The 17,986-nt window shown below is 46.0% G+C and overlaps 1 long non-coding RNA gene across 2 annotated transcripts in view; it reads left to right on the top strand.

The window, feature by feature from the left end:
- LOC115087587 overlaps positions 1-17,986 on the top strand; it is a 108,952-nt gene that overhangs the window by 1,669 nt on the left and 89,297 nt on the right. For both annotated transcript variants that reach the window (XR_003855548.1, XR_003855547.1), the window contains exon 2: positions 1,423-1,554. This is a non-coding gene — a long non-coding RNA (uncharacterized LOC115087587). The remainder of the gene's footprint in view (positions 1-1,422; positions 1,555-17,986) is intronic.

A 17,986-nucleotide genomic window follows, 5' to 3' on the forward strand; every position in this document is an offset into this window, starting at 1 on the left:
CATTAAAGATGTAGCGATGAGGAGGGCCAAAGCAAGAAGGCCGTCATGGCAAAAGTAGGAGTTTGGCTGTGCCTAATGAAAAGACTCCATGTGTGCGGGGTGAGAATGGGAGCTTGAATGTGTATGGGGGGGATTAGAATGGGAGCCTGGGTGTGCATCTGTGTGTGTGAGAATGGGAGGGGGTTGAGACAGTGAGAGCTTGTTGAGGTAGAGCATGAGAGAGTGAGAGCTTGTGTGTTTGTGTCTGTTTGTATGGTGGAGCATGTGAGAATGAGAGCTTGTGTGTGGGAGGAGAGTATATGAGAGTGAGAGCTTGTGTTTGTGAGGGAGTCTGTGAGAGAAAGCATGAGCCTGTGTGTGAGGGAGGAAGGGAAGAAGACAGGAGTAGAAAACAGATTACTGCAACTCAATATTACTAGGCCTACCCTCAGGACTATTAAATCCATTACAATTACTACAAAATACCTCAGCTAGACTCTTACTAGGGATAAGGCAATTTGACCTCATCACTCCTTCACTGATAGCATTTGACAAATGTATAAGCATTTTTATTTTATATTTTATATATTTATTTATATATATATATATATATTTATGTATAAGATAAATGTTTATGTATAAGATTTATATTTATTGATTTACGTTTTATTGTTCTATTCGCAGTTTATTGTTTATGTTATGCTGTACGCCTTAGTTCAATACTCTGTTTTATTGTTTAATGTAACGCCTTACTTGCGAAAGTTTTGTTTTATGGAAACCGACCTGATTTGATTATGTATATCAAGAAGGTCGGTATATAAAAACTCTAAATAAATAAATAAATAAATAGCACTGCACTGGTTTCCTGTACAATCCAGAATTCAGTATAAAATATTAACTCTAATTTATAATACCAACAGTATTAACCCATGCTTAATAGGAGTGATACTTCAACCATAGACACTGCAGAGAGCCCTAAGATTGCAAAACAAAGGACTTCTAAATGTGCCTACAGCACGGCGTACACACCTAACACAAATAAGAGACCAAATGTTTTCCATAGCGGGCTCCAAGTTGTGGGACTCTCTTCCAGAGTCATTATGTATGAGAACAGAAAGAAAGAATTTCATACATGAACTGAAAACATGGCTCTTTAGAAATGCATATGATTTAACATAAAATACCAATATGCCGATAACCTCACTGACAAAGCCATAGATAATGTTAGCAGAATGAGCAAAAGTATTGAGTGATGTAAAGTACAACATGACAACTTACTGATTAATAGACAAAGGGATAATGACATGGAAATTTATGGATTACAAAACTCAGTCATAGCACCCTAGTTAACTTGTACTTGATGTTGTTGTGTTGACCTAGAATATGAATGCTGACCCAGAATATGAATACTGATTTTGTAAACCGTTGTGATTTTTCTTTTAGAATGATGGTATGTAAAATGCCTAAATAAACGAGACCCTAAAAAGAAATTAGGAAACGACCAACAAGAGAAAAGTGGAGGAAAAAGAGCCTGGGACCAACTGATTAGAAAAATACAAAGATCAGACAATAAAGGTAAAAAAAAAAAATTATTTTGAGATTTTAGCAATTGGAATATGCCATCTTTGGGAATGTGCATTTCTTCTATTTTTGTGTTTTGCTCTTTCTTCAGCATTCCACTATTCAGGGTCTAGTTTCTCAGGCTTTCTATTTCAGCTTTGTCTGCATGTTTCTGTTTCTAATTTGTAGTCTCTTATTTCTATATTAGGTAAGGGTCAGTCTCTGTTTTGCTTGTATGTGTGTGACTGAAGTGCAGTATTTCTGCTCATGTAGTTTCTCTGTAGTAGCCCAGCTTGATCTGTTACTCCAGTAGGTGATGTATTAATATTCTAGGGCCTGGTGTAGTATTTGCATTGCTACTTTTCCATCAGGTTGCTGTTATTTGAATCCTGAGAGTCAGTGCTGTGACTGTTTGGTATGGCACGGTTCTAGATGTCTCTCAGGCCGATACAGTTGGATGCGTGTTTTCGACTCGCTAGTTTTACCCCTTATTCAGTAAGGGGTAACTGCAATAAAATAGCATTAATCATGAGAACAGATGCAGAGCAGAGCTAGGACAATTCACATCACAACCAACATGAAAAAAAAATATTCAAATTTTGGCGTCATCTAAGCAAAAAAAAATATTCCTCCACTGCTAAACATTTTGTGAAGTAAACTCCTGCAAAAAGACAGGCTGATTCAGTAAAAGTCGCGGGAGAGCGGGCAAGCACCCGCTCTCCTGTGCGCGCGATTGAGTATTTAAATGAGGGCCCGTGGTAAAAAGAGGCGCTAAGGACACTAGCATGTCCCCAGCGCCTCTTTTTTGACAGGAGCGGCAGCTGTCAGCGAGTTTGACAGCCGACGCTCAATTTTGCTGGCGTCTGTTCTCAAACCCACTGACAGCCACAGGTTTGGAAACCAGACGCCGGCAAAATTGAGCATCCGGTTTTCAACCCATGAGCCGATTTTTAAATTATTTTTTACTTTGGGACCTCCGACTTAATATCGCCATGATATTAAGTCGGAGGGTGCACAGAAAAGCACGGCTTGGCTGCACATTTTACTTACTGAATTGCGCGGGAATACCTAATAGGGCTATCAACATGCATTTGCATGTTGTGGGCGCTATTAGTTTTGGGGGGTTGGACGCGCGTTTTCGACGGGCTATTTCCCCTTACTGAATAAGGGGTAAAGCTAGCACGTCGAAAACACGCGTCCAACCCCCCCCCGCTCTCCCGCAACTTTTACTGAATCAGCCTGTCTTTTCGCAGGAGTTTACTTCACAAAATGTTTAGCAGTGTAGGAATATTTTTTTTTGCTTAGGTGACACCAAAATTTAAATATATTTTTTTCATGTTGGTTGTGATGTGAATTGTCCTAGCTCTGCTCTGCATCTGTTCTCATACACCCCAGAGTTCTGAAGGAACTAAAAAATGAAATTTCAGACCTATTAGTAAAAATTTGTAACCTAACATTAAAATCATCCATTGTACCTGAAGACTGGAGGATAGCAAATGTAACCCCAATATTTAAAAAGGGCCCCAGGGGCGATCCGGGAAACTACAGACCGCTTACCCTGATTTCAGTGCCAGGAAAAATAGTGGAAAGTGTTCTAAACATCAAAATCACAGAACATATAGAAAGACATGGTTTAATGGAACAAAGTCAGCATGGCTTTACCCAGGGCAAGTCTTGCCTCACAAATCTGCTTCACTTTTTTGAAGGAGTTAAACATGTGGATAAAGGTGAACTGGTAGATATAGTATACTTGGATTTTCAGAAGGGGTTTGACAAAGTTCCTCATGAGAGGCTTCTAGGAAAAGTAAAAAGTTATGGGATAGGTGGTGATGTCCTTTCGTGGATTGCAAACTGGCTGAAAGACAGGAAACAGAGAGTAGGATTAAATGGACAATTTTCTCAGTGGAAGGGAGTGGACAGTGGAGTGCCTCAGGGATCTGTATTGGGACCCTTACTTTTCAATATATTTATAAATGATCTGGAAAGAAATACGACGAGTGAGATAATCAAATTTGCAGACGACACAAAATTGTTCAGAGTAGTTAAATCACAAGCAGATTGTGATAAATTGCAGGAAGACCTTGTGAGACTGGAAAATTGGGCATCCAAATGGCAGATGAAATTTAATGTGGATAAGTGCAAGGTGATGCATATAGGGAAAAATAACCCATGCTATAATTACATAATGTCGGGTTCCATATTAGGTGCTACAACCCAAGAAAGAGATCTAGGTGTCACAGTGGATAACACATTGAAATCGTCGGTTCAGTGTGCTGCGGCAGTCAAAATAGCAAACAGAATGTTGGGAATTATTAGAAAGGGAATGGTGAATAAAATGGAAAATGTCATAATGCCTCTGTATCGCTCCATGGTGAGTCCGCACCTTGAATACTGTGTACAATTCTGGTCGCCGCATCTCAAAAAAGATATAATTGCGATGGAGAAGGTACAGAGAAGGGCTACAAAAATGATAAGGGGAATGGAACATCTCCCCTATGAGGAAAGACTAAAGAGGTTAGGACTTTTCAGCTTGGAGAATAGACGACTGAGGGGGGATATGATAGAGGTGTTTAAAATCATGAGAGGTCTAGAACGGGTAGATGTGAATCGGTTATTTACTCTTTCGGATAGTAGAAAAACTAGGGGGCACTCCATGAAGTTAGCATGGGGCACATTTAAAACTAATCGGCGAAAGTTCTTTTTTACTCAACGCACAATTAAACTCTGGAATTTGTTGCCAGAGGATGTGGTTAGTGAGGTTAGTATAGCTGTGTTTAAAAAAGGATTGGATAAGTTCTTGGAGGAGAAGTCCATTACCTACTATTTTCACCTAGAGAATAGCCACTGCCATTAGCAATGGTTACATGGAATAGACTTAGTTTTTGGGTACTTGCCAGGTTCTTGTGGCCTGGATTGGCCACTGTTGGAAACAGGATGCTGGGCTTGATGGACCCTTGGTCTGACCCAGTATGGCATTTTCTTAATGCTATTTTATTGCAGTTATGATGCTTTCTGCAAAAAGGATTCATGAAAGAATACATTGATTTTTGTTTTATTACACGATTGATTGGATCTGTTTGTTTTTTTTGCTTTTTACATGATATACTTGTGCTTTTATAAACTGCAATAAATATAAAATAAACTAATACAGATTAATGAGGAATTTTTAATGCTGGTAAGTGCTTGAAATAATTGAGGTAAAACGTTTTTTATACCCATACCTTCAATTGACCCATTTTGTGCAGACCAGTATGCTGGCGGCACACTTTAATTTAGGAAAATCTGCCTTTGAAAAGTTGTGTGAGAAGGCTAATGGTTGCTCAAAGGTTATGTCTCAGATATATCAAATGCTATTGCCCCATTCAACACCCAATTATAAATTTCAAATATTATGGGAACATGATCTTCAGGTAACCTGGACCCCCCCAGGTCTGGAAATCTACCTTTCCAAACTATGGGAAGAGGTTACATAGCAGCCTCGCTTATTGAGAACTCATACAAGGTACTCTACCGGTGGTATATGACTCCCTCTCAACTACACAAATTTGCACCTCACTATCCAGATCACTGTTGGCGGTCTTGTTCGCTAGTGGGTAGTTATTACCATATGTGGTGGGATTGTCCTAAACTGCAGACGCTCTGGCGTGACATCTTCCATTGGATGAGTGATTTGTTCCCGGGGTTGCCCTCACCCACTGCAGCGCAGGCGTTATTGGGCGTAAAGTTGCCAGGGCTCTCAGAGGATCACAATAGACTGGCTCATTTTATTCTCACTGCTAGTCGTTGCGAAATTGCCTGTGTGTGGAAATCCCCCAATGTCCCTACAAAAACAGACGTCCAACAAAGAGTGCACAAAATTTTTTTATTAAAAATTACAGCCTTTAAGCATAAAAAGGTTTCTCGCTTTGACATGATTTGGCGCCCTTATCAACGGTGGCATGTTTCCATTACCCCTGGTTCCCAGGGTTAGTAGTGACCCATTCTTTATATTATATTCTTACTCTTGTGTGGCCCTCAGTTCTTTACGGTGGCATAATCGGACTACCTCCTTTATAAGTAATGTTTTCTTGAGGCTTAGGGGGGTGGGGGGGGATTATGTATATCAAAACCAAAGCAATAGTATATTGTCAGGTTGTATACCTTTCTTATGCAGAATGTTATTCTGTTTCCTGTTGCTGATCATATGTTGTGGCAGCTTACATTTGTACAAATTCAGAGTATTGGGACATGATATGTTGTTTTGTTTGTACCTTGTATGGTTTACAAGACCTGTTCTTTCGTTTTAATAAAAACCTTTAATTATAAAAAAAAAAAAAGTTTTAAAGTTTCATGCATGGTGCATAATAACTGTTGCAAACTATTTAGAAAGCCACTGTAGGGTGCAGTATATGGCATTATTTATCAATAAGAATACAACTAGTAGGCCTCAGACCGGCATGCCTACAGCCCACCCGTGTTAACCTTGTGCCCACTCAAAAAATAAATTCTGGCTTTGCCACTGATCTATCAGTGAGAGACCACAAGCCGGCGTTGTTCCGGTAGAGCAGGTTAGCAAAGGTGGATCTGAGGTTAAGTCAGGAGAGAGGAGAGTGGATAAGGTATTCAAGAGTAGGTGCAGGCACAGGCATAGGAGCTCTTCTGAGTCTGAGGACTTGTCTTCATCCGGTAGCCCTTCTTCAGGGGTGCATCCTCCACTTGGTGCTGAAAGGGGTCCTCCAGCACTGGTAGCCCGTTGTGAGAGGGGGGTTGCTAAATCTGTGCATAGAAAGATCAGGGAGTGGCAGTACTTGGATATACTATCTTTGTTGGATGGGCAAAGGGGTAAAGGTAGCTCGGGTAAGAAGAAGGCAAAGAATGAATAGCTGCGTGGAAAAGACCAGAAAGTCGCTAGGCATATACTGAACTGGATTCGCTGTTTCTAGCGCTTAGCAAGCATGGTGGGTCATCATGACCCCGCTCAGTATGGTCCTCTCCTGGCTTGGGCTGATAACGATAGTTCCCTGTACATACCCAGATTAGCCCAGACTCCTGGGTTTTGCCTCCCCTCCAGCAGATGGAGACAGAGAAATTTCAACGGACTCAGATGTATACCCCTGAGGTGCCACCTAGAGTCTGTCAGTATTTCTCTGTCTCCAGCAGATGGTGGAGGTGCATCCCTTTAGTCAGGTTTAGATTGGGATTTTTGGCTTGTAGGTACCCACTTCCAAAAAAAAGGAAAAGGACTAAGTTAGATTTTTGGCTTAGGATCCTTTTAGCCTCCCAGGGGGTTGCCAGGTCCTGTTGGGACCATCCCCCCTGGTAGTAGAGGCTCCGGAGTAGAGGGTTGAGAACCCTGTGACTACCCAAGGCTGAGGGTGATACCGGGGAGCCCGGATCACTCACCCTCCAGAAGACCTTTCACAGGTTTTCCTAGGTTTTTATACTTTAAAAAACAAAACAGGTACTGTAACTTTAATTTCTCCTGCTCTGCCGGCCTAGCTCACTCTTCGCTCAGTGTTAGGCGTCCGATTCCCTTCAGACCACGGGCAGCTTCCGATCACTTTTTTGTTTTCTTCGCTTCTAAATTTAGCCCGCTGGTCATGCTGCAGCCTGTGCCGTGTGTGGCAGCGAGTGCGCACTGCTCTCCCGTGCTAGCATTTGCACGGACTGTTTCAGGAGGAGAAGGGTCCTCGGGGGTCGCAGCGCTGGGAAAATCACGGGGCAGTGAGGCGCGATCACATCGGGGGGGGGGGGGGGCTGGGACACCCATTTTGCCACGTCAGCCTCTTGTTCCGCTCCTGCTTAGCGCGGGAACGGAGGCCATTTTGAGTACAGGCAGGGCACAGGAAAAAGCTGCAAGGGGAGGGAGGGCTCTCCCCTCCACCATTGTCGCCATGGCCTGAGGCTCCCAGGGGGGCCGAATTGGAAGGGGCTGCGGATGATTCCTTAGACAAGGGCCCCGGAGAGGACTCGGAGGGGTCTTCCTCTTCATTCACCTCAGATTTTATTCTTTTAATGCACAAGGCGTTCAGGGCCCGTAAGGCAGCTAAAGCTCAAAGTTCCAAGTTGGCGCACAAGTCCGCAACATCTGCGGGGGAGGGGTCCTCCTCAGCCCGGAAGCGAGCCCAGGCGCCAAAGGTGGATGGCGCCCCCAAGGACAAGCGTCCGCTTAGGTCCTTTGCCTGTCCGGTGGACAGTTCCTTGTCGGATGATGAGTCTTCCCCCCCCCCCCCCCCCAGGCTCCTGATCAGGGGCCAGATGCTGATCCTGATATACAGCTTCAGCCGCCCAAGCAGGTGGACTCGCCTCCGGTGGAAGGTGATGACCCCTAGGTGGTCCGCTTGTTCAGGAAGGACGAATTGGGACCCCTGATACCAGCCATCCTGAAGGAGCTAGTGATTGAGGTTCCTTAAGAGGATTCCCGTTTTGGCGCTATGGATCTGGTCATGGTGGGGCTCCGAGGTCCAGCTCGGTCTTTTTCCTTTCATTTGTCTGTGACTGACCTCTTGTTTAGGGAGTGGGACACTCCTGACTTGGGTTTGAAGGATGTGAATGAAGAGTGGGTGGCTCGCGGGAATGACGGCTACTACCTGGAGATAATACCCTTATTCAATAAACATACACACGGTTAATGCGATTCCAACGTTGTTCTAAGCTTCAACGGCAAGAGGAAATGTGGAAAAAAGGATTTGCATTCACAAAAATGCGGGGAGTAGCTTGCTTTACGGCGAGTACTACCCCAAACCAAATAAGCCCGATACTTCACTTTCAGTGCATACCCAGCATAGCTCACTGCTTCAGCGGCAGGGGAGACAGTCTGATACTTCACTTTCAATGCATACCCAGCATAGCTCTCTGCTTCAATGGCAGGGGGAATGAAGAAAAGGGGATCAATACAGACAACAGCCAAAGACTGAATTACATAGTCTGGGTAAACAAATAAGCATGGGTGTAGCTTGCTTATTGCGGCGGTTAATACCCCTAACTAATTAAGCTATTTCACTTAGATGCAGTTCCAACACTGCTCTCTACAATAATGGCAGGGGTGGAAGGGAAATAGAACCAAAAGGTTACTAAGGGTCAAGAGTAACAGATAAGTATGAGAAAAAAAAAGTGCGAAAGCTTGCTGGGCAGACTGGATGGGCCGTTTGGTCTTCTTCTGCCGTCATTTCTATGTTTCTAAGGTAAGTCAAGCTATGGACAAGTTGTATCCGCTTCCAGAGGATGCGCTGGATCTCCTCAAGGTCCCTAAGGTGGATGCTGCCATGTCAGCGGTGACAAAGACCACTATTCTGGTGACGGGGGGCCACGGCCTTGAAAGACTTGCAGGACCGCAAGTTGGAGGTGCAACTCAAGAAAATATTTGAAGTGTCGGCTCTAGGAGTCCGGACCGCCATGTGCAGCAGTTTTGCGCTGCGGGCCAGTCTCTGCTGGTGCAGTCGACTGTGACTCTTTCAGACGCTCAGGCACAGCAGGCCGGTCGGCTGGAGGCTGCGGTGGCTTACAATGTTGACACATTTTATGTTCTTTTGAGGCCGTCCGGGAGAACAATGGTCTCAGCTGTCTTGGCTCGCCTTCTCCTGTGGCTTCGGAATTGGTCGGTGGAGGTCTCCTCTAAGGCTCAACTGGGTTCTCTGCCCTTCAAAGGGAGACTGCTTTTCGGACAGCAATTGGAGGATATGATAAAGTTGCTGGGGAGAACAAGGTCCATAGGCTGCCGGAGGACAGGCCCAGGACCAGAGGCTCTTTTCCTCAGCAGACGCGATTTCGAGGAAATCGGCGTTTTTGCTCCTCGCGATCTGCCGGATCATCCTTTCGCCAGGGACCCGGTCGCCAAAGCTCGTGGAACCAGTCCTTTTGGGGCCGGAGGCCCACCAGGGAAGGAGTCCCCCAGGCTCATGGGGGACCCAAGTCCACACAATGAAGCAAGGCCGGTTCACGCCTTGGTTCCAAAAATAGGGGGAAGGTTATCCCTTTTCTTAGAGGAGTGGACCACCGTGACATCGGATCAATGGGTCCTAAACATAATAGAACACGGCTACGCTTTAGATTTTGCACGTCCAGTCCACGAGTGCTACATGGTTTCTCCGTGCTCTTACAGTCAAAAGAGGTGGGCCGTGCAAGAGACCCTGCACGGCCCACCTCTTTCCGGTTCCCGCAGGCCCATCATTCCGGTTCCCGCAGGAGAGCTCAGGCGAGGGTGTTACTCAATCTACTTCATAGTGCCAAAAATGGAGGGCACTTTTCGCCCCATTCTCAACTTGAAAAGGGTCAATCAAACACTAAGGGTGCCTCTATTTCAGATGGAAACTCTGCATTCAGTGATAGCGTCCATGCACAAGGGAGAGTTTCTGGCGTCGCTGGACCTGACGGAAACTTACTTGCACATACCCATCCATCCGGATCATCAGAAGTATCTTCGGTTCGCGATCCTCTGCCAGCATTTCCAATTTTGCACCCTGCCATTCGGCCTGGCGACGGCACCCAGGGTATTCACCAAGGTGATGGTGGTAGTGGCAGCGGCTCTGCAAAAGGAAGGCATATGGTGCATCCCTACCTGGATGATTGGCTAATTTGAGCAAAGTCGGAAGATCTTTGCAGAGCGGTAGTCCAGAGGATACTACAGAAGCTGACCTTGTTAGATTGGGTGGTCAACCCCGACAATCATCTGATTCCTTCCCAGACTCTGGAATTTTTGGTCGCCCGGTTTGAAACAGTCTTAGGCAAGGTATTTCTTACCAAAGTGTTGCGTCTGTCGGTACTAGTCGGCTTCGCCCCGTTTGCCTCACCTTGTTCATGGCTCCTCCCACATTCCTAGGGAAAATGGCTGCCGCCGCATCTACAAGCCGACCTCTCCAGCGTCCCCGGAACGGCTATGGTGCTGCCTCCCGCCATGCTCCTCCCAAGGGCCTACTAGGGTGCGCACACCACCCATGTCTTTATTCCAGCTATGGCGCGAACCTCGGGGGCGTTCCCCTCTACTGACGTCATGCCATCTGGGTACATAGCCTGTACTATGTTGCTAGCTCATTGAGTTAGCAAGGACTTAGTCTCAGCCGGTCTAAGCTACTCTGCCGCTGGAAGCTCTCTCTCTGCCTTTCGGGGTAATTGCTAACCTAGGTACCCACTCCTCGGGGGTCCTCTGCTTTATTTCAGGTGCCTTACAGGGATCAGGTACTCACTCCTCGAGGGCCTGCTCTCCCTGCCTCGGTGCCTGTACCATCTTCTTCAACCTAGTGGAATCGCATACCTACAGCAACAATCTAGTGAGTAATCTAACTCTCAGTCTATCTCATCCACAGTACTGCCTTACTGGGAAACCTACACCGGAATCCCCCTATACCAACGGGTTGAGAAGTGTCCCCTCTGCCGAGGGTCCCGAGACTGCTACATCCAGACTACCTCATTACTGCCACCTCTGGTGGTATACCTCAAGCTGTATAATAAAGAACTAACTCTGTGTTTGTACGTCCTGCGTTTAGCCCAGTACTGTGGCGCCTCACGGGGCTCCTCCTCATGGGTGTGGTCATCTGCCTCAGTCCCCGAGAATTCATCCAAACACTGCTTAACCATAACACGAAGAGAGACTATCCAAGCTTGTTGCTCAGGTGGAATCCTTGAGATCCATGCTGCGGCCCAGGGCCTGGGATTATTTGCAGGTTCTGGGGTCGATGGCTTACACACGTGAACTGGTCCCATGGGCATTTGCGCATTTGTGTCCTCTTCAATCCGCATTGCTCTCCCGCTGGAATCTGCTTTCCGAGCAGTTTCCGCTTTGCTTGCCACTGTCAGACTCTGCGTGCTCCAAGCTTCTCTGGTGGCTTTCTCTGGACAACCTGCATCTCTCCAGCTGGGGAGCAATGTGCTTAGGTCGGCGGTACAAGGCCAATGGACAAAGACTGAATCATCCTGGCCAATCAATCTTTTGGAGACCAGGGTAGTTCGGTTGGCGCTACAGGCCCTCCTACCCTTTAGTAGAGGGGCCGTCGGTGAGGATACTGTCAGACAATGCGACGATGGTGGCTTACATCAATCATCAGGGAGGAACCAGGAGTCATCCAGTGGCAGCGGAAGCACAGCTGTTGATTACCTGGGCAGAGCAACACCTCTACAAGATTGTCTACCCCGGTGATGTGGGAAGCCACAATGTGCAAGCCGACTTCCTCAGCCGTCACCAGTTGGATCCGGGGGAGTGGGAACTCTCAGACGACGCCTTTCATCTTCTGTGCAAGTGCTGGACCAGAACGTCCATGGACCTCATGGCCATGTATCAAAATGCCAAGGCTCCTCGCTTCTTCAGTCGGTGACAGGAACCAGGAGCTGAGGAAGTGGATGCTCTGGTCCTTCCCTGGCCCAGGGACGTCCTGTTGTATTTCGTTCCACTGTGGCCGTTGGTTGGAAAGGTGTTGCGTCGAATCGAAATTCATCCAGGCAAGGTGATTCTTGTGGCTCCAGAGTGGCCGCGGCGCCCATGGTTTGCAGATCTTCTGAATCTGGCTGTTGACAGACCGCTGAGGTTTCAAACGTCTCCACATCTCCTGCAACAGGGTCCCGTTTGTTTCAGAGAGGTAGATCGCTTCTGTCTAGCGGCATGGCTTTTGAAAGGCAGAGGTTGAAGAAGAAAGGTTACTCTCCTGCAGTTATTGCCATGCTCTTGCACTCCCGAAAAACTTCTACCTCGGGAGCGTATGTTAGAGTTTGGGGAGTGTTTGAGTCCTGGTGTCTGGACCATGATGTGCAACCGTCCAGGGCTTCAGTTCCGGAGGTTCTGGAATTTTTACAGGCAGGGTTGTCGAAGGGCTTAGCTTTTAATTCCCTGAGAGTCCAGGTGGTGGCGCTGGGCTGTTTTCATGGTAAAGTGCAGGGGGTTGCGTTAGCCTCTCATCCGGACTGGCTCGGTTTCTGAGAGGAGTTAAACACTTGTGCCCGCCGGTCCGGAACCCCTGTCCCTCGTGGAAATTGAATTTGGTTCTCCGCGCTCTTTGTGGTGCTCCCTTTGAGCCGTTGAAACAGGCAACTCTAAAAGACCTAACGCTGAAGGTCATGTTTCTAGTGGCTATTTCATCAGCAAGGCGTATTTCAGAGATTCAGGCCTTATCTTGCAGGGAGCCTTTCTTGCGGATTTCTGCTTCGGGAGTTTCCTTAAGATCAGTTCCCTCGTTTCTCCCAAAAGTGGTCTCTTCCTTTCATTTGAATCAGTCAGTGGAGCTTCCTTCTCTTTCAGATATGGATTCTTCTACGCCAGAGATTTACGGAAGCTGGATGTAAAGAGGGTGTTGTTGCGTTACCTAGAGGTTACCAACAACTTTCGTGCCTTGGACCATCTGTTAGTCTTATGGAGTGGACCCAGGAGGGGTCATAAGGCTTCGAAGGCCACTGTCACACATTGGTTGAAGGAGGTTATAGTTTTGGCATACCTTGTGCAGGGTTGTCAGATTCCGGTCTGACTTAAGACTCATTCTATGCGATCGCAATCAACCTCATGGGCGGAATGCCAGCAGGTAGTGCCTCGAGATTTGTAGGGCTGCTAACTGGAAATCGGCACATACTTTTGGGAGGCATTATCGACTGGATGGCCGGAGCCCGGTTCTTTTGGAGCTAGTGTGCTCCGAGCGGGACTCTCTCAGTCCCACCCTGGTTATGGAAGGTTTGGTACATCCCAGGAGTCTGGGCTGATTTGTGGTACTACAGGAATGAAAATTGGTTCTTACCTGCTAATTTTCCTTTGCGGCTTACAATGACTATGAAGGGTGGGCGTGGCTCAATTATAAGCATTTTAAGAATAAGATAGAGAAACAAGTTTGACATGGGGTATGCAGGATGTTGGATTGTGGTTGATGCAAATGCCTAACAAGTCAATGGGTTCTGAACAGAGATGCAGCTGTGTCAACTGTCTCCAGGCAAAATGCCAGCAGGTGTACCAGACGTATACTGATGCTTTAATAGAGCTGCCTGTAACTTTTTTCTGAGTGCAAGTTTAAACATGTCTGGTCACTCGGCTCTTAAGTGCCCCAAAAAAATCCAGCCCTGGGAGATTAGTACCAGCTAAGCAGTACAATAAGAAGGGCTCCAACGCTAGTCAGGATGGAGGCTAGGTGGCCTGACAGGGAGGCTGCTAAGTCTCTCTCTTCTAGAAGGGTTTTCAGAAGGCTTCTATATTCTGTACTTTAGTCCAGGGGAAGATCAGCATGTTTCCAACTCGTGGACAGTTTCTAGGCATCAGGATATGGTAGCTAATAAGATGCATGAGGAATTATTGATGGGCAGGATTATGGGTCCTTTCTTGCATCTGCCATATTAAAAGATTACTTTTTTTTTTTCTCTGTTGGCAGTGATACCCAAGAAAGAGCAGGGGAAATGTTATCTGATACACAATTTATCTTATCCAGCAGGTAGATTTGTGAATGATTTTGTGCCTAGAGAGAATTGTGTTAAGTATTTTACTCATTTTTTGATTCTGCAGGTTCAGGTAGTGCAGCATTATGGAGCTGGGGCCTTGATGGCCAAGGCAAATATTAAGGCAGCTTTCTGTCTTTTGCCCATTCACCCTGACTGTTTTCCCCTGGTGGGCTTTGAGTGGGAAGGAAGCTTCTGTGTGGACTGCTGTTTGCCTATGTGTTGCTCTATTTCCTGTTCCTTGTTTTGAGCTTTTTAGAACGTTCATTCACTGGATTATGGTTCAGGTAGCAGGTAAGACAAATATAGTTCATTATCTAGATGGCTTCTTGTTTGTAGATAGGGCAGAGTCAGAGGTTGTGAGGAGCTCTTAGGCTTGTTCTTGTAGGTGGTTGAGCATTTTGGCATACCCATAGCTGGGCAGAATATTGAGGGCCCTCTTATTTGCCTCATCATTTTGGGTGTGGAATTAGACTCCATCTTGATGGTTTCTCACCTCCCTGAGGCTAAGGTGACTCATCTGAAATCCATTATACAGAAATTTTTCAGTATCAAGAAAGCTATATTGGTTCAATTTTAGTCTTTAATTGGATCGTTGACTTTCACCAGGAGGGCAATCCCAGTGGGTTGGGTTTTCCTATGCAAGCAGTCTTAAGACCACTATTGGGTATGTGGGAAATTCACTGTATCTGCATCTCGAGATGTATCTGTGAATCCGGCATTCCTTTTTACAGTATTTCAATGGGGTCACTATTTGGCAATCTGATCCCGTTTCGAGCCATGATTTAGAACTCTATACAGATGCTGTAGGAGGAGTGGGCTTGGGCGCCTATTGTCAAGGCTCCTGGTACTCTGCCGTTTGGTCTGACGCATGGAAGGAGTCCAGAGTTACAAAGAACATTACTTTCTTGGAATTGTTTCCTATTGTGGTGGCGTTAGTGATATGGGGGGATAGGTTCCGAGACAAGAAGGTGATTTTCTGGTGAAATAACTTGGGAGTTGTGGATGTAACTAATAAGCGATCTGCAAAGTGTATTGTGTTATCCAGTTTTTTTGTGAGAATTTACCTTGTTTACGGCTGAATGTGACTGCTTGGGCTAGACATGTACCAGGACTTGATAATTGTATTGCTCATGCTCTGCCTCATTTTCAGCTTGCTCACTTTTGCCAGAAGCAGACCCCTGTGGCCTTCCTAGCCCCGATTTGCCTCTGGAAGTTCAGGATCCAGAAGCATGGAACTGGTTGTGGGTGTCCCTAGCTCCTTCAACATGAAGGTCCTATTGTGGCGGGTACTGCTGGGTATGGTCGTTCCTGACTGAGAGAGGTTGGACCGAGGGTCCAGTATAGGATGACCAATTGTCTGCCTCTATTGCTTTGGCACGACAGTCCAACACATCAAAACCCAGTGTCTCTTTCCAGCTTACAGGTTTCTCCTTCTTTGCACGTATGCATGGATGTGGGTTTCTGGCTGGGAGATTTATAGTGTGACAGATGCTCACTGGCTGGGCCAGGAAGAGTAATGCACTTCCTAATTGGAAACGCCCGATAACTCACCCCATGCTCCTGGCCTTGTGGCACGTACTGTCGGGGGTATGTATGTCTGCGTATAAAACGCAATTGTTTAGAACGGCCTTCACTCTTGCCTTTTTCAGGGCCTTACGAGTTGGTGAGTTGGTCCCCCGCCTCTGGGTGGGGTTTGGAAGGATTGGGTTTGCTTCATGATCTTGTGCGGCTGTGAGGGTTTATGTTTTAGTGCAGCGTTCTAAAACAGACCAGTAGGGGCATGGAACCTGGTTGACTTTGCGCAACAGAGGGCGTGGCGACGTGCCCTCTGTGTAATGTGCAGTTACGCCCGATTGGGGGGGGGGGGATTCAACTTTTGGTACACTGTGATGCATTACCACTGGAAAGATACCAGTTTACGATGGTTCTTAAAGCCCTGGCGGTAGCAGGTTACGATTCCGCTGTGTATGGGACTCATTTGTTTTGCATTGGTGCTGCCACCTGTGCTGCTGAGGCTGGGCTCCCTCCTCCTGTTAATCAGAAGATTGGGCATTGGCAATCAGGGGCATTCAGTTCCTATATTGGGAGTAAGTCCCTGGAAGAGTAAGAGAGATACTAACTGTTCCTTTTGCCTTTTAAATGTGCAATGTTCAGTTTGGGTTGTGGGCCATTGCTATGTGCATTAAGCTTCTGAGCGGGCTTCATTACGCCCATGGGGCATTTATTTATGGCTTGAACAGCAGGGAATTGTGGTGCGCTGGCTGGGGCATTGAGGGATGCGATGGGATTGGTTGCTGCCCCTGATTTCAGTGCAAGTAAAATCCATGGCTCCTCCAGAAGTTTTGATGATACATCTTGGTGGCAACAATTTAGGTGGTGTTACACTTCTCTTTGCTACCTTCTGTCATGCTGTGTTGGTCTGAGATCACCTTCTGGCCTAAGTTGCAGGGTGAGCAATATGGGGGAAATGTCTCAGAAAAGTGAATCGGCAAATTGGTTCCTGGCTGAATTATCAGGGTGGTTTCCATATCTGATATACTTGGGCTTGGGAACCTTGCCCGATTTTTTTAATTTTTAATTTTTTTATTTTTTTTTTTCATAGGGACATGGTGCACTTGTCCGATACTAGATGGAGGTAGAGGGCAAACTGTTTTGTCCTGAAGTCCCTTCCAATATAGCCTGGTGCGTTAGGGAAGGTGAAAGTAGCTGTCTGCATCCAGCAGATAGTAGGCAATGACTGGTCCAGCAGGAATATGGAAGAATGGATCCTGGGACAACAGTTTCTTTAGACTGCCTTTTCCCAGCAGAAGCCTTAACTGAGCAGAGCGTTGTCTTCAAGGACAATAGTCAATTGAAGCTGAACTTCCTTCCTCCCTGAATTTCCCTTTACTGGTACAGATCAGGAATTGTACCTTTAAGAAAACTGTGGGGAAAAAAAGCCATAGTAATTTGTAGCAGCCTGTGGTTTGTTCTTCTGAGAACAGATATGAAGCATGGCAATATAGGGTAAACATCTGTGACCCTAAACAGATTGTGCATCATGAACTTTTGAGGCCTACTGCTAAGCACACAGACTGAGTAAAAATACAGACATGAGTTTTGAATCCATGTGATTATTTTGGGAACTTTATATGAGAATATTTTTCACACAGAGGAGAAAAGACTGTTTTTGTTTCTTCTTATGAGAAAGTTGTCATCACCTCCCCAAATGAGTGGAGAACCTTGGACCAGAACTGAGAATATGTCCTTGGTAAAACTTTGTATCCAGCCTGAGACCAGCTATGAAATGTGTATTGTTCTAACACCTGTTTTGCTGATGGACTCTGAGCATATGAGAATATTCCTATGCTTCAGGACCTAGATGACAGCATTTGCATCCCACCAATCCTTTGTCTATAGGAGGTAGCAATATCCAATCCAGATCAATGTTGGACCCTTATGGAACTAAATATGCAATGTTTGACTTGGAAAAGAGAAACTCTGAGATACCCAGAGGGACTTTTGATTTGGAAGTCGGACATTATCTGAAAGAGCCTTTGCTTAAGGACTTTTCCCCGTGGCTTTCCTTCGCGGACTTCCGAAGGCTTGGTTTGAGAGCCGTGCTGCCAGGACTGACTATGCAAGTCACTATAACTGTGACTTGTAAGCTAAGACTGAGTTCTTAGTCAGCACAGTTGCTCAGTAACATGAATGCATCTGTTGGCCAAAAGTCCTTCAAGGAAATATTTGGCAAATTAGTGAATTTTTACCCCTTTTCTGCTTTCATATCTCACAGAGACATCCGTGAGACTTTTTTGGGTTTTCTGTCATCTATTAAAGGGATTTTGTTGGATTAATCCCTTGGTATCGAGACAGTGTCCTGTTACAGGAGTGACCCTAGGCTTGTGCAGTACTACAGATGAGAACATTGGCTTAAGTTACCTTACAGCTGGACTAATCTACTGTGGCAAATGCGTAATTCTGAAGTGCTAAATTGAGCTTAAAGATAACATTTATTCTGTGCTTATCTTACATGACAGTGCTTGCGCTGTAAAACTAAAACTGTAATGAACCAAAGAAAAAAAAAGAC

This window comes from Rhinatrema bivittatum, chromosome 3 (genome assembly GCF_901001135.1).
Source record: "Rhinatrema bivittatum chromosome 3, aRhiBiv1.1, whole genome shotgun sequence".
Taxonomy (NCBI): domain Eukaryota; kingdom Metazoa; phylum Chordata; class Amphibia; order Gymnophiona; family Rhinatrematidae; genus Rhinatrema; species Rhinatrema bivittatum.